General features: G+C 53.3%; 45 non-coding genes across 45 annotated transcripts; 36 read left to right on the top strand and 9 right to left on the bottom strand.

The window, feature by feature from the left end:
• Positions 1-4,657: 4,657 nt before the first annotated feature.
• Positions 4,658-4,729, bottom strand: Trnag-ucc. Its single transcript has one exon. It is a non-coding gene; the product is annotated as a tRNA-Gly (tRNA).
• A 342-nt stretch (positions 4,730-5,071) lies between these two features.
• Positions 5,072-5,142, top strand: Trnag-gcc. The gene has a single exon. It is a non-coding gene; the product is annotated as a tRNA-Gly (tRNA).
• A 381-nt stretch (positions 5,143-5,523) lies between these two features.
• Positions 5,524-5,596, top strand: Trnam-cau. Its single transcript has one exon. It is a non-coding gene; the product is annotated as a tRNA-Met (tRNA).
• Positions 5,597-5,901: 305 nt separating this feature from the next.
• Positions 5,902-5,973, top strand: Trnae-uuc. Its single transcript has one exon. It is a non-coding gene; the product is annotated as a tRNA-Glu (tRNA).
• A 198-nt stretch (positions 5,974-6,171) lies between these two features.
• On the top strand, positions 6,172-6,249 carry Trnai-aau. The gene has a single exon. It is a non-coding gene; the product is annotated as a tRNA-Ile (tRNA).
• Positions 6,250-6,859: 610 nt separating this feature from the next.
• On the bottom strand, positions 6,860-6,931 carry Trnag-ucc. The gene has a single exon. It is a non-coding gene; the product is annotated as a tRNA-Gly (tRNA).
• Positions 6,932-7,273: 342 nt separating this feature from the next.
• Positions 7,274-7,344, top strand: Trnag-gcc. The gene has a single exon. It is a non-coding gene; the product is annotated as a tRNA-Gly (tRNA).
• A 381-nt stretch (positions 7,345-7,725) lies between these two features.
• Positions 7,726-7,798, top strand: Trnam-cau. The gene has a single exon. It is a non-coding gene; the product is annotated as a tRNA-Met (tRNA).
• A 305-nt stretch (positions 7,799-8,103) lies between these two features.
• Positions 8,104-8,175, top strand: Trnae-uuc. Its single transcript has one exon. It is a non-coding gene; the product is annotated as a tRNA-Glu (tRNA).
• Positions 8,176-8,373: 198 nt separating this feature from the next.
• Trnai-aau lies at positions 8,374-8,447 on the top strand. The gene has a single exon. It is a non-coding gene; the product is annotated as a tRNA-Ile (tRNA).
• A 610-nt stretch (positions 8,448-9,057) lies between these two features.
• Trnag-ucc lies at positions 9,058-9,129 on the bottom strand. Its single transcript has one exon. It is a non-coding gene; the product is annotated as a tRNA-Gly (tRNA).
• Positions 9,130-9,471: 342 nt separating this feature from the next.
• Positions 9,472-9,542, top strand: Trnag-gcc. The gene has a single exon. It is a non-coding gene; the product is annotated as a tRNA-Gly (tRNA).
• Positions 9,543-9,923: 381 nt separating this feature from the next.
• On the top strand, positions 9,924-9,996 carry Trnam-cau. Its single transcript has one exon. It is a non-coding gene; the product is annotated as a tRNA-Met (tRNA).
• A 305-nt stretch (positions 9,997-10,301) lies between these two features.
• On the top strand, positions 10,302-10,373 carry Trnae-uuc. Its single transcript has one exon. It is a non-coding gene; the product is annotated as a tRNA-Glu (tRNA).
• Positions 10,374-10,571: 198 nt separating this feature from the next.
• Trnai-aau lies at positions 10,572-10,645 on the top strand. The gene has a single exon. It is a non-coding gene; the product is annotated as a tRNA-Ile (tRNA).
• A 610-nt stretch (positions 10,646-11,255) lies between these two features.
• Positions 11,256-11,327, bottom strand: Trnag-ucc. Its single transcript has one exon. It is a non-coding gene; the product is annotated as a tRNA-Gly (tRNA).
• A 342-nt stretch (positions 11,328-11,669) lies between these two features.
• On the top strand, positions 11,670-11,740 carry Trnag-gcc. The gene has a single exon. It is a non-coding gene; the product is annotated as a tRNA-Gly (tRNA).
• A 381-nt stretch (positions 11,741-12,121) lies between these two features.
• On the top strand, positions 12,122-12,194 carry Trnam-cau. Its single transcript has one exon. It is a non-coding gene; the product is annotated as a tRNA-Met (tRNA).
• Positions 12,195-12,499: 305 nt separating this feature from the next.
• Trnae-uuc lies at positions 12,500-12,571 on the top strand. The gene has a single exon. It is a non-coding gene; the product is annotated as a tRNA-Glu (tRNA).
• Positions 12,572-12,769: 198 nt separating this feature from the next.
• Trnai-aau lies at positions 12,770-12,843 on the top strand. Its single transcript has one exon. It is a non-coding gene; the product is annotated as a tRNA-Ile (tRNA).
• Positions 12,844-13,453: 610 nt separating this feature from the next.
• Trnag-ucc lies at positions 13,454-13,525 on the bottom strand. The gene has a single exon. It is a non-coding gene; the product is annotated as a tRNA-Gly (tRNA).
• Positions 13,526-13,867: 342 nt separating this feature from the next.
• On the top strand, positions 13,868-13,938 carry Trnag-gcc. Its single transcript has one exon. It is a non-coding gene; the product is annotated as a tRNA-Gly (tRNA).
• Positions 13,939-14,319: 381 nt separating this feature from the next.
• On the top strand, positions 14,320-14,392 carry Trnam-cau. Its single transcript has one exon. It is a non-coding gene; the product is annotated as a tRNA-Met (tRNA).
• A 305-nt stretch (positions 14,393-14,697) lies between these two features.
• Positions 14,698-14,769, top strand: Trnae-uuc. Its single transcript has one exon. It is a non-coding gene; the product is annotated as a tRNA-Glu (tRNA).
• Positions 14,770-14,967: 198 nt separating this feature from the next.
• Positions 14,968-15,041, top strand: Trnai-aau. Its single transcript has one exon. It is a non-coding gene; the product is annotated as a tRNA-Ile (tRNA).
• A 610-nt stretch (positions 15,042-15,651) lies between these two features.
• On the bottom strand, positions 15,652-15,723 carry Trnag-ucc. Its single transcript has one exon. It is a non-coding gene; the product is annotated as a tRNA-Gly (tRNA).
• Positions 15,724-16,065: 342 nt separating this feature from the next.
• On the top strand, positions 16,066-16,136 carry Trnag-gcc. The gene has a single exon. It is a non-coding gene; the product is annotated as a tRNA-Gly (tRNA).
• A 381-nt stretch (positions 16,137-16,517) lies between these two features.
• Trnam-cau lies at positions 16,518-16,590 on the top strand. Its single transcript has one exon. It is a non-coding gene; the product is annotated as a tRNA-Met (tRNA).
• Positions 16,591-16,895: 305 nt separating this feature from the next.
• Positions 16,896-16,967, top strand: Trnae-uuc. Its single transcript has one exon. It is a non-coding gene; the product is annotated as a tRNA-Glu (tRNA).
• Positions 16,968-17,165: 198 nt separating this feature from the next.
• Trnai-aau lies at positions 17,166-17,239 on the top strand. The gene has a single exon. It is a non-coding gene; the product is annotated as a tRNA-Ile (tRNA).
• Positions 17,240-17,849: 610 nt separating this feature from the next.
• Positions 17,850-17,921, bottom strand: Trnag-ucc. The gene has a single exon. It is a non-coding gene; the product is annotated as a tRNA-Gly (tRNA).
• Positions 17,922-18,263: 342 nt separating this feature from the next.
• On the top strand, positions 18,264-18,334 carry Trnag-gcc. The gene has a single exon. It is a non-coding gene; the product is annotated as a tRNA-Gly (tRNA).
• A 381-nt stretch (positions 18,335-18,715) lies between these two features.
• Positions 18,716-18,788, top strand: Trnam-cau. The gene has a single exon. It is a non-coding gene; the product is annotated as a tRNA-Met (tRNA).
• A 305-nt stretch (positions 18,789-19,093) lies between these two features.
• Trnae-uuc lies at positions 19,094-19,165 on the top strand. Its single transcript has one exon. It is a non-coding gene; the product is annotated as a tRNA-Glu (tRNA).
• A 198-nt stretch (positions 19,166-19,363) lies between these two features.
• On the top strand, positions 19,364-19,441 carry Trnai-aau. Its single transcript has one exon. It is a non-coding gene; the product is annotated as a tRNA-Ile (tRNA).
• A 610-nt stretch (positions 19,442-20,051) lies between these two features.
• Trnag-ucc lies at positions 20,052-20,123 on the bottom strand. The gene has a single exon. It is a non-coding gene; the product is annotated as a tRNA-Gly (tRNA).
• Positions 20,124-20,465: 342 nt separating this feature from the next.
• Trnag-gcc lies at positions 20,466-20,536 on the top strand. Its single transcript has one exon. It is a non-coding gene; the product is annotated as a tRNA-Gly (tRNA).
• A 381-nt stretch (positions 20,537-20,917) lies between these two features.
• On the top strand, positions 20,918-20,990 carry Trnam-cau. The gene has a single exon. It is a non-coding gene; the product is annotated as a tRNA-Met (tRNA).
• Positions 20,991-21,295: 305 nt separating this feature from the next.
• Positions 21,296-21,367, top strand: Trnae-uuc. The gene has a single exon. It is a non-coding gene; the product is annotated as a tRNA-Glu (tRNA).
• Positions 21,368-21,565: 198 nt separating this feature from the next.
• Trnai-aau lies at positions 21,566-21,639 on the top strand. The gene has a single exon. It is a non-coding gene; the product is annotated as a tRNA-Ile (tRNA).
• A 610-nt stretch (positions 21,640-22,249) lies between these two features.
• Trnag-ucc lies at positions 22,250-22,321 on the bottom strand. The gene has a single exon. It is a non-coding gene; the product is annotated as a tRNA-Gly (tRNA).
• Positions 22,322-22,663: 342 nt separating this feature from the next.
• Positions 22,664-22,734, top strand: Trnag-gcc. The gene has a single exon. It is a non-coding gene; the product is annotated as a tRNA-Gly (tRNA).
• Positions 22,735-23,115: 381 nt separating this feature from the next.
• On the top strand, positions 23,116-23,188 carry Trnam-cau. Its single transcript has one exon. It is a non-coding gene; the product is annotated as a tRNA-Met (tRNA).
• Positions 23,189-23,493: 305 nt separating this feature from the next.
• Positions 23,494-23,565, top strand: Trnae-uuc. Its single transcript has one exon. It is a non-coding gene; the product is annotated as a tRNA-Glu (tRNA).
• Positions 23,566-23,763: 198 nt separating this feature from the next.
• On the top strand, positions 23,764-23,837 carry Trnai-aau. Its single transcript has one exon. It is a non-coding gene; the product is annotated as a tRNA-Ile (tRNA).
• The last annotated feature ends 497 nt before the right edge of the window (positions 23,838-24,334 follow it).

The raw sequence follows: 24,334 nt of genomic DNA, 5'->3' as shown, positions 1-24,334 counted from the left end.
CAAACTGTTTTTAATGTCGCGCCGGAATATTCAACAGGAACTGCTCTTTTCTTTCGAGAGGGCATTCCTATTACTGACATTGAATTCCTTGACTCTGGCCGTGGGATTGGTTGTCGTCTTTTTGATCTCCGCCTCGTTGTTTTGTATGCCCCCTCTGGTTCGGGTCACACTGTGGCTCGATCGCGCTTTTATAAAGAAGAGCTTATTTATCTTTTGCGCCAGAGTCCTCGTAGTCTCCTGCTCGGAGGCGATTTTAATTGTGTTTTACGCCCTGCAGACCAGTCCCCCAATTTTAATTACTGCCGTGATTTACATGACTTAGTTCGTACGATGCATCTGCGTGATGTTTGGGAACACAAATATCCAACCCTGGTGAAATATACGTTTTTTACCGCGTCCTCATGCAGTAGACTCGACAGATTCTATTTATCTGATTTTTTATGTGATAAAATTCTTTCTGTCGATGTTATTCCTACTAGTTTTTCTGACCATTGTGCTTTTACTGCAACTGTAAATCTTAGTCGCCAACCTGCAAAACTTTATCGTTCCCAGTGGATGTTAAATGTTTCCCACCTTGCCGACAGTGCTATGGATGATGTTATAAGTGGCGTGTGGGAGCGATGTCTTCGCTCTGTCCCGCGATACCCCTCCTTGCTGGTTTGGTGGACTGCGTTTGCCAAGCCCAAGATTCGTCAGACTTTGATTTTCTACTGTGCTGCTAGGACGCGTGATTTTAAGAACACGTATGAATATTACTACTCTGTCCTGCGTGAACTATATGACGCGGCGGGTACCTCTCCACTGCGGATCCATGATGTTCGTCGTATTAAAGCCAAGCTCTTGAGCCTTAAACGACGACAGATGGATGGTCTGCGAGTTAAGTCGAAACCTCACTCTCTTGTTGAAGGTGAACTGACATCCTTGTACCACCTGCTACGGCATCAGACTCGTCGTCGTCGCTCCTTCATCTCTTCTCTTACGGTGGATGATGGGCGACAGCTTAGTGCACAGGAGGAAATGGTTCGTGCTCTTCATCAGTATTACACTAGTCTCTATTCTGCCGATGATTCTGGTGAGTCTCTTTCGGATGATGTCTTTGGGGATCTAACTGCGACGATCGCGCCTGACGCGAACGGCGAATTTCTCCGGGAGTTCCAGGTAGATGATGTTTTCGATTTTATTGCTCGCTCTCCGTCCAGTAAATCGCCGGGTCCAGACGGCCTGCCTAAAGAATTTTATCTCCGTTTTTGGCCTCTTTTGGGTGGCATTTTTACGCAGATTTTAAATGAGATTGTCAGAGGGATGGATGTGCCTGCCGATTTTAAAGTAGGGAAAATTGTTTTAATTCCGAAGTCCTCTGGTCGTTTATCTGCTGCCAATCTTCGTCCGCTCACATTGCTGAATTTTGACTATAAGACAGCTGCTAGAGCGCTCAATAGCCGGCTGTCTTCTCTGCTTCGGGGTGTGATTGGTGCACATCAATGTTGTTTTCATGATAGATCTATTCTGACACCAGTAGCCGAATATCGGGATGTTGTCTCGGTTGCGGCGGTTACAAACGTACATTGTGCCTTTGCCTTCCTTGATTTTTATAAGGCTTTTGATCACGTCAGTCATGTGTTTTTAGATCGTGTTTTAGGTACAATAGGTTTTAACGCTTCATCACGTGGTGTTCTTGGCAATTTGTACAGGGGAATAACAGCTCGGGTGTCTGTCAATGGGCAGCTGACGCCGCCCATTGCTATCCGCCGCGGAGTGCCTCAGGGTAGTCCGCTCTCTATGTCTTTATTCGTTTTGTCCCTGGAACCGCTGCTTCGGACTATTGCTCTCAAGCTTCAGGGTATGTCCCTCTCTGGTGGGAAGCTCTCGGTTAAGGCATATGCGGATGATGTCGTTGTTCTCCTCCGTCAACGAGATGATATCCCGTTGTTGAAAGGGGCAGTTGATGCATACTGTCGTGTCTCTGGAGCGCGTCTCAATCAGGGTAAATGTAAGTTCCTTGATATTCGAGGATTTCGCGATGCTGACGTCCCTTGGGCCACTTTTGTCGATCGCCATACGTCCTTGGGGATTATCATTGATCGGTGTCCTCTAAAAATGGCGGCTCTCAATTGGAAATCTGTCACCGAGAAGATACAGGGGGCTCTGATGGTCCATGAGCAGCGCTCTGCTACCATTTTGCAAAAAGTCCGAATTTTAGACACCTACGTCCTATGTAAAGCTTATTATGTTGCTCAGCTGTTCCCACTTCCCATGATGGTGGCGAAAAGGTTGCGCCAATTGTCTAGCAGGTTTATATGGAAGGGCCATCTATTCAAGTTACGTTACGAGGTAATGACGAAACCGCGTCTCTCCGGAGGCTTGGGCCTCTCTGACATTACTCGCAAGGCGTCTGCTTTGTACGTCCGCCGAACGACTCTAATTGTTACGCAAGAAGTGACTTCAATTACATCCAGGCTTTTTACTGTTGTGCGTCCGGCGAGCCTTGCACCACCTGTCGATGTCGGACGCCTAAATTTTAAGTTGAAACACATTCGGGAATTTTACATTGCGGTGAGTTACCTCGGTGACGTCTTCTTGCAGCGACCGGTGCCAACGACCAAGAGCTTGATTGCCCGCTGGGAGGGGCCGGCCAGTCCCAATCCAATAGAACTGGCGTCTCCATCCGTGTCCTGGAGGAACGTCTGGAAGAACGTTAGTCTGCCGATCCACTCTATGGCCGTGGCGTCCACGTGGTATAGGGTAATAAATAATTTGGTTCCCACCAATGTACGACTGCACCGTATTGGTCTTTCTGACACGGACACCTGTACTCGGTGTGGTCTCCTGGATACCCTTGAACATCGATTCACCTGCTGTGGGCACCTTGCTAATTGGCGTTGGCTCAGGAAACAACTTGCTTTTGTCACTAGGTCTGCTGAAGCCGCTTATACTATTGACATCATCGTCCGGCCCGATTCTTCCTTTTTTCCGCGGACGAAGCTCCATACCGTCATGTGGTTGATTGGCCAGTTCGTACATTTTGTCAACAGTTGTCATGAAGAGGATGGACACCTAGCGTTTCGGCAGTACATGCTTACTGCTTACTGGCAGCGCTTGCGATTGCCAGGCCTCCGAGATGATTTTGCCAATATGCTTAGCCTGACATTTGAAAGAGAGGGTGTTGGCTAAGGTCACCTGTGTGAGCCATTTTCTTTTATACTGTTTCTGAATTTGCCGCCTTTATGTATGTTTCTTCTCTACACCAGGACTGAAGTTTTCGTGTTTTAACCTTTATTTCAGTAAGCAGTCTACATTATATAGTCATGTTTTAGGATTTTAATTTCAGTACTGTACTTCTTTTGAAGTGGCTGTGTGGTGGATATTCTTTAATATTTTTTTCAATAGATATCTTCGTTCGAGTGGTAGAGTGTCTGCTTCAAAAAAAAAAAAAAAAAAAAAGTTGGGAGAGCGTTAGACTGAAGATCTAAAGGTCCCTGGTTCGATCCCGGGTTTCGGCAGGTATTCGTTTTGATGCGACGCCAATGGAATTGCTCTAAAAAAAAAAAAAAAAAAAAAAAAAAAAGTGGTCAGCGTGACAGACTGTCAATCCGAAGGGCCCGGGTTCGATTCCCGGCTGGGTCGGAAATTTTCTCCACTCAGGGACTGGGTGTTGTGTTGTCCTAATCATCATCATTTCATCCCCATCGACACGCAGGTCGCCGAAGTGGCGTCAAATCGAAAGACCTGCACCAGGCGAACGGTCTACCCGACGGGAGGCCCTAGCCACACGACATTTCCATTTTTCAATAGGGAATAGTGATTTTGTGTAGTATTACCCACTTATCTCCTCCTTTCGTCCGAACAGGCTTTAGTAGGCCTAACGGCACCGACCGGCCGCCGTGTCATCCTCAACCCACAGGCGTCACTGGATACAGATATGGAGGGGCATGTAGTCAGCACACCGCTCTACTAGCCGCATGTAAAAAAAAAAAAAAAAAAAAAAAAGTTGGTTAGAGCGTCGTGCTAATAACGCGAAGGTCGTGGGTTCGATCCCCCCACGGGCCACTACTCTTTTACTACTACGAAAAGGCAGCGCCGATTTCAGCTGGCGAGTGTGATGACCAAAAGATCATCACCCTGCGTGGAAGTTGACAGAGGATCCGAACCCGACTCGTCGGGAAGCGCTACAGCATTCACTCGGCAATGGCCATAATATCTTGAATACACTGGTTCTCAACCGATAAAGAGAAAATGAAAGAAAATGTCCGATTGCCGATGCGTAACAACTTTGGCCCTTGTCAGTACTTGGGCGGGTGAGCGCATGGGAACACAGGGCACTATTTGCACTTTTACTTCCTATTTTTGTTTCTCCTTTGTTTTCGGAGCTACAGCCCGATTCGGTCAGGGAGACGCCACCGTGAAATGAAGGGGGCGTGCTGTGTGTCCATCGCCTCGCCTCTCCTTACCTCTCTCAGTCGTTTCTCGTGCTTGTCGTTTTGATAAAGGCCGATTTGAGAGCGTCAGCTCTCGCGTCAGCTGAGCAAAGTCGAGACAAGTCGAGACACGAGACAAGTCGAGACACACTAAGGGCTGGTATGCAGCGAGTAAGAGGGCGAAAAAACAATAATTTAAGAGCGCGTGGCAAAAGTACTCATACGCGAAATTAAAAGCCTGCTGCGGTGGCCGGGAATCGAACGCGGATCAACTGCTTGGAAGGCAACTATGCTGACCATTACACCACCACCGCACAAGCGAGCGCCGCGCGTCCGCGCTGTGTCGGCTTCCCGCCAGTCGGCAGCGGCCGAAGGTGATCGTACCTGGCAGGCGCATTTCGAGGCAGGCTAGGGGAGCACATCCAGACGCATTCGGACAGCGTATCCGCGCACATTTCGCATCCTTTGGCAAGAGTTGGGCGCCGGCGACGCAAGAGTACGCAGAGGACCGCGTTCTGGCGGCATTTTTAAGCAGTGCAGTGCAGGATTCAGCGTCTGCAGCATCTTTCCCACAGAATGCTACGGCGCTTGACGGCAGTCCCACTTTCCCTTGAGACATCTGCTCGGGAAGCAGCGTCAAGTTACCGCTGGCCCCAGCATCGGTGGTTCAGTGGTATAATGCTCGCCTGCCACGCGGGCGGCCCGGGTTCGATTCCCGGCCGATGCATCATTTTGCTTTTCCCGCGATGATGCTGCCGCGTGGCTTGAGCGCTTGAGATGCACGATCCACAAGAATGTGTAGCTGGATTTCCCTTGAGAAGGACCGAGAACGCAGCACTCGCGGGTCCCCACTAGGACGCTCGCATCATGTTCTACAGACTAGCGTCGGCCTGGCCTCACAAGTTGCTGGGTCCGGGTGCCTCCGAGGCTCTGAACTTTAACGACAAGGAGTGCTGCCTATCGTTGCAACAGCTGCAGCAGCACCGCAATCAACTGGGCCGGCAGTGCACGTGTAGCAACAGAACACGTTATCCAGGAAGTACAGTGTCTCTACGTCTAATATTGGGTACGGTATTTACCCAGTTTCCAGGACAAGCGGTGCACCCGTGCCTCGGTAGCGCAGTAGGCAGCGCGTAAGTCTCATAATCTTAAGGTCGTGAGTTCGATCCTCACCCGGGGCATTTAATTTTCTGTGACTGATGGTGGTGCTGTTGCTAGGGCGCCAACGTATTTCTTGTTTGTTATCCACAACGTTTCAACGCTTCAGCGGGAAAATGTTTACTTCCTGTTATTGCTACTTACAGCTTCCCTTTTCCTCTTCTCCCAGCAGAGCATGAAGCCAAAAGCATTGCTCTGCGACGTTTGAGGTGCGCGCCTTGCCAGTCAGTATGTGCAAAGATGCTCGCAAAGAGAGAGGGGCGCCGACGCGGCACTCGACACGAAATGCGCCAAGCGACCGTACGAACGGTCGAACGAAACGTCCACATCCGGTGTGGTCTAGTGGCTAGGATACCTGGCTTTCACCCAGGAGGCCCGGGTTCGATTCCCGGTACCGGAACGGAATTTTTTCCACACGAATCGTGGCAAGTTTGAGCTGTCCGAGCAGCCGTTTGCCGTCCTGCTCGCAATATAGCTACTGTTTCGTGACCGTCAGCAGAATATAGACTAGGGAAGCAGACACACGACGACCATAGAAAAGGTGTATGGCTTCATGCCACCTGTTTCCAGCGTAGGGCTGAGCAACTGCATCTGCCGAGGCCCGTTAGCTCAGTTGGTTAGAGCGTCGTGCTAATAACGCGAAGGTCGTGGGTTCGATCGATCCCCCCACAGGCCACTACTCTTTTACTACTACGAAAAGGCAGCGCCGATTTCAGCTGGCGAGTGTGATGACCAAAAGATCATCACCCTGCGTGGAAGTTGACAGAGGATCCGAACCCGACTCGTCGGGAAGCGCTACAGCATTCACTCGGCAATGGCCATAATATCTTGAATACACTGGTTCTCAACCGATAAAGAGAAAATGAAAGAAAATGTCCGATTGCCGATGCGTAACAACTTTGGCCCTTGTCAGTACTTGGGCGGGTGAGCGCATGGGAACACAGGGCACTATTTGCACTTTTACTTCCTATTTTTGTTTCTCCTTTGTTTTCGGAGCTACAGCCCGATTCGGTCAGGGAGACGCCACCGTGAAATGAAGGGGGCGTGCTGTGTGTCCATCGCCTCGCCTCTCCTTACCTCTCTCAGTCGTTTCTCGTGCTTGTCGTTTTGATAAAGGCCGATTTGAGAGCGTCAGCTCTCGCGTCAGCTGAGCAAAGTCGAGACAAGTCGAGACACGAGACAAGTCGAGACACACTAAGGGCTGGTATGCAGCGAGTAAGAGGGCGAAAAAACAATAATTTAAGAGCGCGTGGCAAAAGTACTCATACGCGAAATTAAAAGCCTGCTGCGGTGGCCGGGAATCGAACGCGGATCAACTGCTTGGAAGGCAACTATGCTGACCATTACACCACCACCGCACAAGCGAGCGCCGCGCGTCCGCGCTGTGTCGGCTTCCCGCCAGTCGGCAGCGGCCGAAGGTGATCGTACCTGGCAGGCGCATTTCGAGGCAGGCTAGGGGAGCACATCCAGACGCATTCGGACAGCGTATCCGCGCACATTTCGCATCCTTTGGCAAGAGTTGGGCGCCGGCGACGCAAGAGTACGCAGAGGACCGCGTTCTGGCGGCATTTTTAAGCAGTGCAGTGCAGGATTCAGCGTCTGCAGCATCTTTCCCACAGAATGCTACGGCGCTTGACGGCAGTCCCACTTTCCCTTGAGACATCTGCTCGGGAAGCAGCGTCAAGTTACCGCTGGCCCCAGCATCGGTGGTTCAGTGGTAGAATGCTCGCCTGCCACGCGGGCGGCCCGGGTTCGATTCCCGGCCGATGCATCATTTTGCTTTTCCCGCGATGATGCTGCCGCGTGGCTTGAGCGCTTGAGATGCACGATCCACAAGAATGTGTAGCTGGATTTCCCTTGAGAAGGACCGAGAACGCAGCACTCGCGGGTCCCCACTAGGACGCTCGCATCATGTTCTACAGACTAGCGTCGGCCTGGCCTCACAAGTTGCTGGGTCCGGGTGCCTCCGAGGCTCTGAACTTTAACGACAAGGAGTGCTGCCTATCGTTGCAACAGCTGCAGCAGCACCGCAATCAACTGGGCCGGCAGTGCACGTGTAGCAACAGAACACGTTATCCAGGAAGTACAGTGTCTCTACGTCTAATATTGGGTACGGTATTTACCCAGTTTCCAGGACAAGCGGTGCACCCGTGCCTCGGTAGCGCAGTAGGCAGCGCGTAAGTCTCATAATCTTAAGGTCGTGAGTTCGATCCTCACCCGGGGCATTTAATTTTCTGTGACTGATGGTGGTGCTGTTGCTAGGGCGCCAACGTATTTCTTGTTTGTTATCCACAACGTTTCAACGCTTCAGCGGGAAAATGTTTACTTCCTGTTATTGCTACTTACAGCTTCCCTTTTCCTCTTCTCCCAGCAGAGCATGAAGCCAAAAGCATTGCTCTGCGACGTTTGAGGTGCGCGCCTTGCCAGTCAGTATGTGCAAAGATGCTCGCAAAGAGAGAGGGGCGCCGACGCGGCACTCGACACGAAATGCGCCAAGCGACCGTACGAACGGTCGAACGAAACGTCCACATCCGGTGTGGTCTAGTGGCTAGGATACCTGGCTTTCACCCAGGAGGCCCGGGTTCGATTCCCGGTACCGGAACGGAATTTTTTCCACACGAATCGTGGCAAGTTTGAGCTGTCCGAGCAGCCGTTTGCCGTCCTGCTCGCAATATAGCTACTGTTTCGTGACCGTCAGCAGAATATAGACTAGGGAAGCAGACACACGACGACCATAGAAAAGGTGTATGGCTTCATGCCACCTGTTTCCAGCGTAGGGCTGAGCAACTGCATCTGCCGAGGCCCGTTAGCTCAGTTGGTTAGAGCGTCGTGCTAATAACGCGAAGGTCGTGGGTTCGATCCCCCCACGGGCCACTACTCTTTTACTACTACGAAAAGGCAGCGCCGATTTCAGCTGGCGAGTGTGATGACCAAAAGATCATCACCCTGCGTGGAAGTTGACAGAGGATCCGAACCCGACTCGTCGGGAAGCGCTACAGCATTCACTCGGCAATGGCCATAATATCTTGAATACACTGGTTCTCAACCGATAAAGAGAAAATGAAAGAAAATGTCCGATTGCCGATGCGTAACAACTTTGGCCCTTGTCAGTACTTGGGCGGGTGAGCGCATGGGAACACAGGGCACTATTTGCACTTTTACTTCCTATTTTTGTTTCTCCTTTGTTTTCGGAGCTACAGCCCGATTCGGTCAGGGAGACGCCACCGTGAAATGAAGGGGGCGTGCTGTGTGTCCATCGCCTCGCCTCTCCTTACCTCTCTCAGTCGTTTCTCGTGCTTGTCGTTTTGATAAAGGCCGATTTGAGAGCGTCAGCTCTCGCGTCAGCTGAGCAAAGTCGAGACAAGTCGAGACACGAGACAAGTCGAGACACACTAAGGGCTGGTATGCAGCGAGTAAGAGGGCGAAAAAACAATAATTTAAGAGCGCGTGGCAAAAGTACTCATACGCGAAATTAAAAGCCTGCTGCGGTGGCCGGGAATCGAACGCGGATCAACTGCTTGGAAGGCAACTATGCTGACCATTACACCACCACCGCACAAGCGAGCGCCGCGCGTCCGCGCTGTGTCGGCTTCCCGCCAGTCGGCAGCGGCCGAAGGTGATCGTACCTGGCAGGCGCATTTCGAGGCAGGCTAGGGGAGCACATCCAGACGCATTCGGACAGCGTATCCGCGCACATTTCGCATCCTTTGGCAAGAGTTGGGCGCCGGCGACGCAAGAGTACGCAGAGGACCGCGTTCTGGCGGCATTTTTAAGCAGTGCAGTGCAGGATTCAGCGTCTGCAGCATCTTTCCCACAGAATGCTACGGCGCTTGACGGCAGTCCCACTTTCCCTTGAGACATCTGCTCGGGAAGCAGCGTCAAGTTACCGCTGGCCCCAGCATCGGTGGTTCAGTGGTAGAATGCTCGCCTGCCACGCGGGCGGCCCGGGTTCGATTCCCGGCCGATGCATCATTTTGCTTTTCCCGCGATGATGCTGCCGCGTGGCTTGAGCGCTTGAGATGCACGATCCACAAGAATGTGTAGCTGGATTTCCCTTGAGAAGGACCGAGAACGCAGCACTCGCGGGTCCCCACTAGGACGCTCGCATCATGTTCTACAGACTAGCGTCGGCCTGGCCTCACAAGTTGCTGGGTCCGGGTGCCTCCGAGGCTCTGAACTTTAACGACAAGGAGTGCTGCCTATCGTTGCAACAGCTGCAGCAGCACCGCAATCAACTGGGCCGGCAGTGCACGTGTAGCAACAGAACACGTTATCCAGGAAGTACAGTGTCTCTACGTCTAATATTGGGTACGGTATTTACCCAGTTTCCAGGACAAGCGGTGCACCCGTGCCTCGGTAGCGCAGTAGGCAGCGCGTAAGTCTCATAATCTTAAGGTCGTGAGTTCGATCCTCACCCGGGGCATTTAATTTTCTGTGACTGATGGTGGTGCTGTTGCTAGGGCGCCAACGTATTTCTTGTTTGTTATCCACAACGTTTCAACGCTTCAGCGGGAAAATGTTTACTTCCTGTTATTGCTACTTACAGCTTCCCTTTTCCTCTTCTCCCAGCAGAGCATGAAGCCAAAAGCATTGCTCTGCGACGTTTGAGGTGCGCGCCTTGCCAGTCAGTATGTGCAAAGATGCTCGCAAAGAGAGAGGGGCGCCGACGCGGCACTCGACACGAAATGCGCCAAGCGACCGTACGAACGGTCGAACGAAACGTCCACATCCGGTGTGGTCTAGTGGCTAGGATACCTGGCTTTCACCCAGGAGGCCCGGGTTCGATTCCCGGTACCGGAACGGAATTTTTTCCACACGAATCGTGGCAAGTTTGAGCTGTCCGAGCAGCCGTTTGCCGTCCTGCTCGCAATATAGCTACTGTTTCGTGACCGTCAGCAGAATATAGACTAGGGAAGCAGACACACGACGACCATAGAAAAGGTGTATGGCTTCATGCCACCTGTTTCCAGCGTAGGGCTGAGCAACTGCATCTGCCGAGGCCCGTTAGCTCAGTTGGTTAGAGCGTCGTGCTAATAACGCGAAGGTCGTGGGTTCGATCCCCCCACGGGCCACTACTCTTTTACTACTACGAAAAGGCAGCGCCGATTTCAGCTGGCGAGTGTGATGACCAAAAGATCATCACCCTGCGTGGAAGTTGACAGAGGATCCGAACCCGACTCGTCGGGAAGCGCTACAGCATTCACTCGGCAATGGCCATAATATCTTGAATACACTGGTTCTCAACCGATAAAGAGAAAATGAAAGAAAATGTCCGATTGCCGATGCGTAACAACTTTGGCCCTTGTCAGTACTTGGGCGGGTGAGCGCATGGGAACACAGGGCACTATTTGCACTTTTACTTCCTATTTTTGTTTCTCCTTTGTTTTCGGAGCTACAGCCCGATTCGGTCAGGGAGACGCCACCGTGAAATGAAGGGGGCGTGCTGTGTGTCCATCGCCTCGCCTCTCCTTACCTCTCTCAGTCGTTTCTCGTGCTTGTCGTTTTGATAAAGGCCGATTTGAGAGCGTCAGCTCTCGCGTCAGCTGAGCAAAGTCGAGACAAGTCGAGACACGAGACAAGTCGAGACACACTAAGGGCTGGTATGCAGCGAGTAAGAGGGCGAAAAAACAATAATTTAAGAGCGCGTGGCAAAAGTACTCATACGCGAAATTAAAAGCCTGCTGCGGTGGCCGGGAATCGAACGCGGATCAACTGCTTGGAAGGCAACTATGCTGACCATTACACCACCACCGCACAAGCGAGCGCCGCGCGTCCGCGCTGTGTCGGCTTCCCGCCAGTCGGCAGCGGCCGAAGGTGATCGTACCTGGCAGGCGCATTTCGAGGCAGGCTAGGGGAGCACATCCAGACGCATTCGGACAGCGTATCCGCGCACATTTCGCATCCTTTGGCAAGAGTTGGGCGCCGGCGACGCAAGAGTACGCAGAGGACCGCGTTCTGGCGGCATTTTTAAGCAGTGCAGTGCAGGATTCAGCGTCTGCAGCATCTTTCCCACAGAATGCTACGGCGCTTGACGGCAGTCCCACTTTCCCTTGAGACATCTGCTCGGGAAGCAGCGTCAAGTTACCGCTGGCCCCAGCATCGGTGGTTCAGTGGTAGAATGCTCGCCTGCCACGCGGGCGGCCCGGGTTCGATTCCCGGCCGATGCATCATTTTGCTTTTCCCGCGATGATGCTGCCGCGTGGCTTGAGCGCTTGAGATGCACGATCCACAAGAATGTGTAGCTGGATTTCCCTTGAGAAGGACCGAGAACGCAGCACTCGCGGGTCCCCACTAGGACGCTCGCATCATGTTCTACAGACTAGCGTCGGCCTGGCCTCACAAGTTGCTGGGTCCGGGTGCCTCCGAGGCTCTGAACTTTAACGACAAGGAGTGCTGCCTATCGTTGCAACAGCTGCAGCAGCACCGCAATCAACTGGGCCGGCAGTGCACGTGTAGCAACAGAACACGTTATCCAGGAAGTACAGTGTCTCTACGTCTAATATTGGGTACGGTATTTACCCAGTTTCCAGGACAAGCGGTGCACCCGTGCCTCGGTAGCGCAGTAGGCAGCGCGTAAGTCTCATAATCTTAAGGTCGTGAGTTCGATCCTCACCCGGGGCATTTAATTTTCTGTGACTGATGGTGGTGCTGTTGCTAGGGCGCCAACGTATTTCTTGTTTGTTATCCACAACGTTTCAACGCTTCAGCGGGAAAATGTTTACTTCCTGTTATTGCTACTTACAGCTTCCCTTTTCCTCTTCTCCCAGCAGAGCATGAAGCCAAAAGCATTGCTCTGCGACGTTTGAGGTGCGCGCCTTGCCAGTCAGTATGTGCAAAGATGCTCGCAAAGAGAGAGGGGCGCCGACGCGGCACTCGACACGAAATGCGCCAAGCGACCGTACGAACGGTCGAACGAAACGTCCACATCCGGTGTGGTCTAGTGGCTAGGATACCTGGCTTTCACCCAGGAGGCCCGGGTTCGATTCCCGGTACCGGAACGGAATTTTTTCCACACGAATCGTGGCAAGTTTGAGCTGTCCGAGCAGCCGTTTGCCGTCCTGCTCGCAATATAGCTACTGTTTCGTGACCGTCAGCAGAATATAGACTAGGGAAGCAGACACACGACGACCATAGAAAAGGTGTATGGCTTCATGCCACCTGTTTCCAGCGTAGGGCTGAGCAACTGCATCTGCCGAGGCCCGTTAGCTCAGTTGGTTAGAGCGTCGTGCTAATAACGCGAAGGTCGTGGGTTCGATCCCCCCACGGGCCACTACTCTTTTACTACTACGAAAAGGCAGCGCCGATTTCAGCTGGCGAGTGTGATGACCAAAAGATCATCACCCTGCGTGGAAGTTGACAGAGGATCCGAACCCGACTCGTCGGGAAGCGCTACAGCATTCACTCGGCAATGGCCATAATATCTTGAATACACTGGTTCTCAACCGATAAAGAGAAAATGAAAGAAAATGTCCGATTGCCGATGCGTAACAACTTTGGCCCTTGTCAGTACTTGGGCGGGTGAGCGCATGGGAACACAGGGCACTATTTGCACTTTTACTTCCTATTTTTGTTTCTCCTTTGTTTTCGGAGCTACAGCCCGATTCGGTCAGGGAGACGCCACCGTGAAATGAAGGGGGCGTGCTGTGTGTCCATCGCCTCGCCTCTCCTTACCTCTCTCAGTCGTTTCTCGTGCTTGTCGTTTTGATAAAGGCCGATTTGAGAGCGTCAGCTCTCGCGTCAGCTGAGCAAAGTCGAGACAAGTCGAGACACGAGACAAGTCGAGACACACTAAGGGCTGGTATGCAGCGAGTAAGAGGGCGAAAAAACAATAATTTAAGAGCGCGTGGCAAAAGTACTCATACGCGAAATTAAAAGCCTGCTGCGGTGGCCGGGAATCGAACGCGGATCAACTGCTTGGAAGGCAACTATGCTGACCATTACACCACCACCGCACAAGCGAGCGCCGCGCGTCCGCGCTGTGTCGGCTTCCCGCCAGTCGGCAGCGGCCGAAGGTGATCGTACCTGGCAGGCGCATTTCGAGGCAGGCTAGGGGAGCACATCCAGACGCATTCGGACAGCGTATCCGCGCACATTTCGCATCCTTTGGCAAGAGTTGGGCGCCGGCGACGCAAGAGTACGCAGAGGACCGCGTTCTGGCGGCATTTTTAAGCAGTGCAGTGCAGGATTCAGCGTCTGCAGCATCTTTCCCACAGAATGCTACGGCGCTTGACGGCAGTCCCACTTTCCCTTGAGACATCTGCTCGGGAAGCAGCGTCAAGTTACCGCTGGCCCCAGCATCGGTGGTTCAGTGGTAGAATGCTCGCCTGCCACGCGGGCGGCCCGGGTTCGATTCCCGGCCGATGCATCATTTTGCTTTTCCCGCGATGATGCTGCCGCGTGGCTTGAGCGCTTGAGATGCACGATCCACAAGAATGTGTAGCTGGATTTCCCTTGAGAAGGACCGAGAACGCAGCACTCGCGGGTCCCCACTAGGACGCTCGCATCATGTTCTACAGACTAGCGTCGGCCTGGCCTCACAAGTTGCTGGGTCCGGGTGCCTCCGAGGCTCTGAACTTTAACGACAAGGAGTGCTGCCTATCGTTGCAACAGCTGCAGCAGCACCGCAATCAACTGGGCCGGCAGTGCACGTGTAGCAACAGAACACGTTATCCAGGAAGTACAGTGTCTCTACGTCTAATATTGGGTACGGTATTTACCCAGTTTCCAGGACAAGCGGTGCACCCGTGCCTCGGTAGCGCAGTAGGCAGCGCGTAAGTCTCATAATATTAAGGTCGTGAGTTCGATCCTCACCCGGGGCATTTAATTTTCTGTGACTGATGGTGGTGCTGTTGCTAGGGCGCCAACGTATTTCTTGTTTGTTATCCACAACGTTTCAACGCTTCAGCGGGAAAATGTTTACTTCCTGTTATTGCTACTTACAGCTTCCCTTTTCCTCTTCTCCCAGCAGAGCATGAAGCCAAAAGCATTGCTCTGCGACGTTTGAGGTGCGCGCCTTGCCAGTCAGTATGTGCAAAGATGCTCGCAAAGAGAGAGGGGCGCCGACGCGGCACTCGACACGAAATGCGCCAAGCGACCGTACGAACGGTCGAACGAAACGTCCACATCCGGTGTGGTCTAGTGGCTAGGATACCTGGCTTTCACCCAGGAGGCCCGGGTTCGATTCCCGGTACCGGAACGGAATTTTTTCCACACGAATCGTGGCAAGTTTGAGCTGTCCGAGCAGCCGTTTGCCGTCCTGCTCGCAATATAGCTACTGTTTCGTGACCGTCAGCAGAATATAGACTAGGGAAGCAGACACACGACGACCATAGAAAAGGTGTATGGCTTCATGCCACCTGTTTCCAGCGTAGGGCTGAGCAACTGCATCTGCCGAGGCCCGTTAGCTCAGTTGGTTAGAGCGTCGTGCTAATAACGCGAAGGTCGTGGGTTCGATCCCCCCACGGGCCACTACTCTTTTACTACTACGAAAAGGCAGCGCCGATTTCAGCTGGCGAGTGTGATGACCAAAAGATCATCACCCTGCGTGGAAGTTGACAGAGGATCCGAACCCGACTCGTCGGGAAGCGCTACAGCATTCACTCGGCAATGGCCATAATATCTTGAATACACTGGTTCTCAACCGATAAAGAGAAAATGAAAGAAAATGTCCGATTGCCGATGCGTAACAACTTTGGCCCTTGTCAGTACTTGGGCGGGTGAGCGCATGGGAACACAGGGCACTATTTGCACTTTTACTTCCTATTTTTGTTTCTCCTTTGTTTTCGGAGCTACAGCCCGATTCGGTCAGGGAGACGCCACCGTGAAATGAAGGGGGCGTGCTGTGTGTCCATCGCCTCGCCTCTCCTTACCTCTCTCAGTCGTTTCTCGTGCTTGTCGTTTTGATAAAGGCCGATTTGAGAGCGTCAGCTCTCGCGTCAGCTGAGCAAAGTCGAGACAAGTCGAGACACGAGACAAGTCGAGACACACTAAGGGCTGGTATGCAGCGAGTAAGAGGGCGAAAAAACAATAATTTAAGAGCGCGTGGCAAAAGTACTCATACGCGAAATTAAAAGCCTGCTGCGGTGGCCGGGAATCGAACGCGGATCAACTGCTTGGAAGGCAACTATGCTGACCATTACACCACCACCGCACAAGCGAGCGCCGCGCGTCCGCGCTGTGTCGGCTTCCCGCCAGTCGGCAGCGGCCGAAGGTGATCGTACCTGGCAGGCGCATTTCGAGGCAGGCTAGGGGAGCACATCCAGACGCATTCGGACAGCGTATCCGCGCACATTTCGCATCCTTTGGCAAGAGTTGGGCGCCGGCGACGCAAGAGTACGCAGAGGACCGCGTTCTGGCGGCATTTTTAAGCAGTGCAGTGCAGGATTCAGCGTCTGCAGCATCTTTCCCACAGAATGCTACGGCGCTTGACGGCAGTCCCACTTTCCCTTGAGACATCTGCTCGGGAAGCAGCGTCAAGTTACCGCTGGCCCCAGCATCGGTGGTTCAGTGGTAGAATGCTCGCCTGCCACGCGGGCGGCCCGGGTTCGATTCCCGGCCGATGCATCATTTTGCTTTTCCCGCGATGATGCTGCCGCGTGGCTTGAGCGCTTGAGATGCACGATCCACAAGAATGTGTAGCTGGATTTCCCTTGAGAAGGACCGAGAACGCAGCACTCGCGGGTCCCCACTAGGACGCTCGCATCATGTTCTACAGACTAGCGTCGGCCTGGCCTCACAAGTTGCTGGGTCCGGGTGCCTCCGAGGCTCTGAACTTTAACGACAAGGAGTGCTGCCTATCGTTGCAACAGCTGCAGCAGCACCGCAATCAACTGGGCCGGCAGTGCACGTGTAGCAACAGAACACGTTATCCAGGAAGTACAGTGTCTCTACGTCTAATATTGGGTACGGTATTTACCCAGTTTCCAGGACAAGCGGTGCACCCGTGCCTCGGTAGCGCAGTAGGCAGCGCGTAAGTCTCATAATCTTAAGGTCGTGAGTTCGATCCTCACCCGGGGCATTTAATTTTCTGTGACTGATGGTGGTGCTGTTGCTAGGGCGCCAACGTATTTCTTGTTTGTTATCCACAACGTTTCAACGCTTCAGCGGGAAAATGTTTACTTCCTGTTATTGCTACTTACAGCTTCCCTTTTCCTCTTCTCCCAGCAGAGCATGAAGCCAAAAGCATTGCTCTGCGACGTTTGAGGTGCGCGCCTTGCCAGTCAGTATGTGCAAAGATGCTCGCAAAGAGAGAGGGGCGCCGACGCGGCACTCGACACGAAATGCGCCAAGCGACCGTACGAACGGTCGAACGAAACGTCCACATCCGGTGTGGTCTAGTGGCTAGGATACCTGGCTTTCACCCAGGAGGCCCGGGTTCGATTCCCGGTACCGGAACGGAATTTTTTCCACACGAATCGTGGCAAGTTTGAGCTGTCCGAGCAGCCGTTTGCCGTCCTGCTCGCAATATAGCTACTGTTTCGTGACCGTCAGCAGAATATAGACTAGGGAAGCAGACACACGACGACCATAGAAAAGGTGTATGGCTTCATGCCACCTGTTTCCAGCGTAGGGCTGAGCAACTGCATCTGCCGAGGCCCGTTAGCTCAGTTGGTTAGAGCGTCGTGCTAATAACGCGAAGGTCGTGGGTTCGATCCCCCCACGGGCCACTACTCTTTTACTACTACGAAAAGGCAGCGCCGATTTCAGCTGGCGAGTGTGATGACCAAAAGATCATCACCCTGCGTGGAAGTTGACAGAGGATCCGAACCCGACTCGTCGGGAAGCGCTACAGCATTCACTCGGCAATGGCCATAATATCTTGAATACACTGGTTCTCAACCGATAAAGAGAAAATGAAAGAAAATGTCCGATTGCCGATGCGTAACAACTTTGGCCCTTGTCAGTACTTGGGCGGGTGAGCGCATGGGAACACAGGGCACTATTTGCACTTTTACTTCCTATTTTTGTTTCTCCTTTGTTTTCGGAGCTACAGCCCGATTCGGTCAGGGAGACGCCACCGTGAAATGAAGGGGGCGTGCTGTGTGTCCATCGCCTCGCCTCTCCTTACCTCTCTCAGTCGTTTCTCGTGCTTGTCGTTTTGATAAAGGCCGATTTGAGAGCGTCAGCTCTCGCGTCAGCTGAGCAAAGTCGAGACAAGTCGAGACACGAGACAAGTCGAGACACACTAAGGGCTGGTATGCAGCGAGTAAGAGGGCGAAAAAACAATAATTTAAGAGCGCGTGGCAAAAGTACTCATACGCGAAATTAAAAGCCTGCTGCGGTGGCCGGGAATCGAACGCGGATCAACTGCTTGGAAGGCAACTATGCTGACCATTACACCACCACCGCACAAGCGAGCGCCGCGCGTCCGCGCTGTGTCGGCTTCCCGCCAGTCGGCAGCGGCCGAAGGTGATCGTACCTGGCAGGCGCATTTCGAGGCAGGCTAGGGGAGCACATCCAGACGCATTCGGACAGCGTATCCGCGCACATTTCGCATCCTTTGGCAAGAGTTGGGCGCCGGCGACGCAAGAGTACGCAGAGGACCGCGTTCTGGCGGCATTTTTAAGCAGTGCAGTGCAGGATTCAGCGTCTGCAGCATCTTTCCCACAGAATGCTACGGCGCTTGACGGCAGTCCCACTTTCCCTTGAGACATCTGCTCGGGAAGCAGCGTCAAGTTACCGCTGGCCCCAGCATCGGTGGTTCAGTGGTAGAATGCTCGCCTGCCACGCGGGCGGCCCGGGTTCGATTCCCGGCCGATGCATCATTTTGCTTTTCCCGCGATGATGCTGCCGCGTGGCTTGAGCGCTTGAGATGCACGATCCACAAGAATGTGTAGCTGGATTTCCCTTGAGAAGGACCGAGAACGCAGCACTCGCGGGTCCCCACTAGGACGCTCGCATCATGTTCTACAGACTAGCGTCGGCCTGGCCTCACAAGTTGCTGGGTCCGGGTGCCTCCGAGGCTCTGAACTTTAACGACAAGGAGTGCTGCCTATCGTTGCAACAGCTGCAGCAGCACCGCAATCAACTGGGCCGGCAGTGCACGTGTAGCAACAGAACACGTTATCCAGGAAGTACAGTGTCTCTACGTCTAATATTGGGTACGGTATTTACCCAGTTTCCAGGACAAGCGGTGCACCCGTGCCTCGGTAGCGCAGTAGGCAGCGCGTAAGTCTCATAATCTTAAGGTCGTGAGTTCGATCCTCACCCGGGGCATTTAATTTTCTGTGACTGATGGTGGTGCTGTTGCTAGGGCGCCAACGTATTTCTTGTTTGTTATCCACAACGTTTCAACGCTTCAGCGGGAAAATGTTTACTTCCTGTTATTGCTACTTACAGCTTCCCTTTTCCTCTTCTCCCAGCAGAGCATGAAGCCAAAAGCATTGCTCTGCGACGTTTGAGGTGCGCGCCTTGCCAGTCAGTATGTGCAAAGATGCTCGCAAAGAGAGAGGGGCGCCGACGCGGCACTCGACACGAAATGCGCCAAGCGACCGTACGAACGGTCGAACGAAACGTCCACATCCGGTGTGGTCTAGTGGCTAGGATACCTGGCTTTCACCCAGGAGGCCCGGGTTCGATTCCCGGTACCGGAACGGAATTTTTTCCACACGAATCGTGGCAAGTTTGAGCTGTCCGAGCAGCCGTTTGCCGTCCTGCTCGCAATATAGCTACTGTTTCGTGACCGTCAGCAGAATATAGACTAGGGAAGCAGACACACGACGACCATAGAAAAGGTGTATGGCTTCATGCCACCTGTTTCCAGCGTAGGGCTGAGCAACTGCATCTGCCGAGGCCCGTTAGCTCAGTTGGTTAGAGCGTCGTGCTAATAACGCGAAGGTCGTGGGTTCGATCGATCCCCCCACGGGCCACTACTCTTTTACTACTACGAAAAGGCAGCGCCGATTTCAGCTGGCGAGTGTGATGACCAAAAGATCATCACCCTGCGTGGAAGTTGACAGAGGATCCGAACCCGACTCGTCGGGAAGCGCTACAGCATTCACTCGGCAATGGCCATAATATCTTGAATACACTGGTTCTCAACCGATAAAGAGAAAATGAAAGAAAATGTCCGATTGCCGATGCGTAACAACTTTGGCCCTTGTCAGTACTTGGGCGGGTGAGCGCATGGGAACACAGGGCACTATTTGCACTTTTACTTCCTATTTTTGTTTCTCCTTTGTTTTCGGAGCTACAGCCCGATTCGGTCAGGGAGACGCCACCGTGAAATGAAGGGGGCGTGCTGTGTGTCCATCGCCTCGCCTCTCCTTACCTCTCTCAGTCGTTTCTCGTGCTTGTCGTTTTGATAAAGGCCGATTTGAGAGCGTCAGCTCTCGCGTCAGCTGAGCAAAGTCGAGACAAGTCGAGACACGAGACAAGTCGAGACACACTAAGGGCTGGTATGCAGCGAGTAAGAGGGCGAAAAAACAATAATTTAAGAGCGCGTGGCAAAAGTACTCATACGCGAAATTAAAAGCCTGCTGCGGTGGCCGGGAATCGAACGCGGATCAACTGCTTGGAAGGCAACTATGCTGACCATTACACCACCACCGCACAAGCGAGCGCCGCGCGTCCGCGCTGTGTCGGCTTCCCGCCAGTCGGCAGCGGCCGAAGGTGATCGTACCTGGCAGGCGCATTTCGAGGCAGGCTAGGGGAGCACATCCAGACGCATTCGGACAGCGTATCCGCGCACATTTCGCATCCTTTGGCAAGAGTTGGGCGCCGGCGACGCAAGAGTACGCAGAGGACCGCGTTCTGGCGGCATTTTTAAGCAGTGCAGTGCAGGATTCAGCGTCTGCAGCATCTTTCCCACAGAATGCTACGGCGCTTGACGGCAGTCCCACTTTCCCTTGAGACATCTGCTCGGGAAGCAGCGTCAAGTTACCGCTGGCCCCAGCATCGGTGGTTCAGTGGTAGAATGCTCGCCTGCCACGCGGGCGGCCCGGGTTCGATTCCCGGCCGATGCATCATTTTGCTTTTCCCGCGATGATGCTGCCGCGTGGCTTGAGCGCTTGAGATGCACGATCCACAAGAATGTGTAGCTGGATTTCCCTTGAGAAGGACCGAGAACGCAGCACTCGCGGGTCCCCACTAGGACGCTCGCATCATGTTCTACAGACTAGCGTCGGCCTGGCCTCACAAGTTGCTGGGTCCGGGTGCCTCCGAGGCTCTGAACTTTAACGACAAGGAGTGCTGCCTATCGTTGCAACAGCTGCAGCAGCACCGCAATCAACTGGGCCGGCAGTGCACGTGTAGCAACAGAACACGTTATCCAGGAAGTACAGTGTCTCTACGTCTAATATTGGGTACGGTATTTACCCAGTTTCCAGGACAAGCGGTGCACCCGTGCCTCGGTAGCGCAGTAGGCAGCGCGTAAGTCTCATAATCTTAAGGTCGTGAGTTCGATCCTCACCCGGGGCATTTAATTTTCTGTGACTGATGGTGGTGCTGTTGCTAGGGCGCCAACGTATTTCTTGTTTGTTATCCACAACGTTTCAACGCTTCAGCGGGAAAATGTTTACTTCCTGTTATTGCTACTTACAGCTTCCCTTTTCCTCTTCTCCCAGCAGAGCATGAAGCCAAAAGCATTGCTCTGCGACGTTTGAGGTGCGCGCCTTGCCAGTCAGTATGTGCAAAGATGCTCGCAAAGAGAGAGGGGCGCCGACGCGGCACTCGACACGAAATGCGCCAAGCGACCGTACGAACGGTCGAACGAAACGTCCACATCCGGTGTGGTCTAGTGGCTAGGATACCTGGCTTTCACCCAGGAGGCCCGGGTTCGATTCCCGGTACCGGAACGGAATTTTTTCCACACGAATCGTGGCAAGTTTGAGCTGTCCGAGCAGCCGTTTGCCGTCCTGCTCGCAATATAGCTACTGTTTCGTGACCGTCAGCAGAATATAGACTAGGGAAGCAGACACACGACGACCATAGAAAAGGTGTATGGCTTCATGCCACCTGTTTCCAGCGTAGGGCTGAGCAACTGCATCTGCCGAGGCCCGTTAGCTCAGTTGGTTAGAGCGTCGTGCTAATAACGCGAAGGTCGTGGGTTCGATCCCCCCACGGGCCACTACTCTTTTACTACTACGAAAAGGCAGCGCCGATTTCAGCTGGCGAGTGTGATGTCCAAAAGATCATCACCCTGCGTGGAAGTTGACAGAGGATCCGAACCCGACTCGTCGGGAAGCGCTACAGCATTCACTCGGCAATGGCCATAATATCTTGAATACACTGGTTCTCAACCGATAAAGAGAAAATGAAAGAAAATGTCCGATTGCCGATGCGTAACAACTTTGGCCCTTGTCAGTACTTGGGCGGGTGAGCGCATGGGAACACAGGGCACTATTTGCACTTTTACTTCCTATTTTTGTTTCTCCTTTGTTTTCGGAGCTACAGCCCGATTCGGTCAGGGAGACGCCACCGTGAAATGAAGGGGGCGTGCTGTGTGTCCATCGCCTCGCCTCTCCTTACCTCTCTCAGTCGTTTCTCGTGCTTGTCGTTTTGATAAAGGCCGATTTGAGAGCGTCAGCTCTCGCGTCAGCTGAGCAAAGTCGAGACAAGTCGAGACACGAGACAAGTCGAGACACACTAAGGGCTGGTATGCAGCGAGTAAGAGGGCGAAAAAACAATAATTTAAGAGCGCGTGGCAAAAGTACTCATACGCGAAATTAAAAGCCTGCTGCGGTGGCCGGGAATCGAACGCGGATCAACTGCTTGGAAGGCAACTATGCTGACCATTACACCACCACCGCACAAGCGAGCGCCGCGCGTCCGCGCTGTGTCGGCTTCCCGCCAGTCGGCAGCGGCCGAAGGTGATCGTACCTGGCAGGCGCATTTCGAGGCAGGCTAGGGGAGCACATCCAGACGCATTCGGACAGCGTATCCGCGCACATTTCGCATCCTTTGGCAAGAGTTGGGCGCCGGCGACGCAAGAGTACGCAGAGGACCGCGTTCTGGCGGCATTTTTAAGCAGTGCAGTGCAGGATTCAGCGTCTGCAGCATCTTTCCCACAGAATGCTACGGCGCTTGACGGCAGTCCCACTTTCCCTTGAGACATCTGCTCGGGAAGCAGCGTCAAGTTACCGCTGGCCCCAGCATCGGTGGTTCAGTGGTAGAATGCTCGCCTGCCACGCGGGCGGCCCGGGTTCGATTCCCGGCCGATGCATCATTTTGCTTTTCCCGCGATGATGCTGCCGCGTGGCTTGAGCGCTTGAGATGCACGATCCACAAGAATGTGTAGCTGGATTTCCCTTGAGAAGGACCGAGAACGCAGCACTCGCGGGTCCCCACTAGGACGCTCGCATCATGTTCTACAGACTAGCGTCGGCCTGGCCTCACAAGTTGCTGGGTCCGGGTGCCTCCGAGGCTCTGAACTTTAACGACAAGGAGTGCTGCCTATCGTTGCAACAGCTGCAGCAGCACCGCAATCAACTGGGCCGGCAGTGCACGTGTAGCAACAGAACACGTTATCCAGGAAGTACAGTGTCTCTACGTCTAATATTGGGTACGGTATTTACCCAGTTTCCAGGACAAGCGGTGCACCCGTGCCTCGGTAGCGCAGTAGGCAGCGCGTAAGTCTCATAATCTTAAGGTCGTGAGTTCGATCCTCACCCGGGGCATTTAATTTTCTGTGACTGATGGTGGTGCTGTTGCTAGGGCGCCAACGTATTTCTTGTTTGTTATCCACAACGTTTCAACGCTTCAGCGGGAAAATGTTTACTTCCTGTTATTGCTACTTACAGCTTCCCTTTTCCTCTTCTCCCAGCAGAGCATGAAGCCAAAAGCATTGCTCTGCGACGTTTGAGGTGCGCGCCTTGCCAGTCAGTATGTGCAAAGATGCTCGCAAAGAGAGAGGGGCGCCGACGCGGCACTCGACACGAAATGCGCCAAGCGACCGTACGAACGGTCGAACGAAACGTCCACATCCGGTGTGGTCTAGTGGCTAGGATACCTGGCTTTCACCCAGGAGGCCCGGGTTCGATTCCCGGTACCGGAACGGAATTTTTTCCACACGAATCGTGGCAAGTTTGAGCTGTCCGAGCAGCCGTTTGCCGTCCTGCTCGCAATATAGCTACTGTTTCGTGACCGTCAGCAGAATATAGACTAGGGAAGCAGACACACGACGACCATAGAAAAGGTGTATGGCTTCATGCCACCTGTTTCCAGCGTAGGGCTGAGCAACTGCATCTGCCGAGGCCCGTTAGCTCAGTTGGTTAGAGCGTCGTGCTAATAACGCGAAGGTCGTGGGTTCGATCCCCCCACGGGCCACTACTCTTTTACTACTACGAAAAGGCAGCGCCGATTTCAGCTGGCGAGTGTGATGTCCAAAAGATCATCACCCTGCGTGGAAGTTGACAGAGGATCCGAACCCGACTCGTCGGGAAGCGCTACAGCATTCACTCGGCAATGGCCATAATATCTTGAATACACTGGTTCTCAACCGATAAAGAGAAAATGAAAGAAAATGTCCGATTGCCGATGCGTAACAACTTTGGCCCTTGTCAGTACTTGGGCGGGTGAGCGCATGGGAACACAGGGCACTATTTGCACTTTTACTTCCTATTTTTGTTTCTCCTTTGTTTTCGGAGCTACAGCCCGATTCGGTCAGGGAGACGCCACCGTGAAATGAAGGGGGCGTGCTGTGTGTCCATCGCCTCGCCTCTCCTTACCTCTCTCAGTCGTTTCTCGTGCTTGTCGTTTTGATAAAGGCCGATTTGAGAGCGTCAGCTCTCGCGTCAGCTGAGCAAAGTCGAGACAAGTCGAGA

Source organism: Schistocerca piceifrons, unplaced genomic scaffold (assembly GCF_021461385.2).
Source record: "Schistocerca piceifrons isolate TAMUIC-IGC-003096 unplaced genomic scaffold, iqSchPice1.1 HiC_scaffold_571, whole genome shotgun sequence".
In the NCBI taxonomy this organism is placed as follows: Eukaryota; Metazoa; Arthropoda; class Insecta; order Orthoptera; family Acrididae; genus Schistocerca; species Schistocerca piceifrons.
This window is presented reverse-complemented; position numbering and strand designations above follow the sequence as displayed.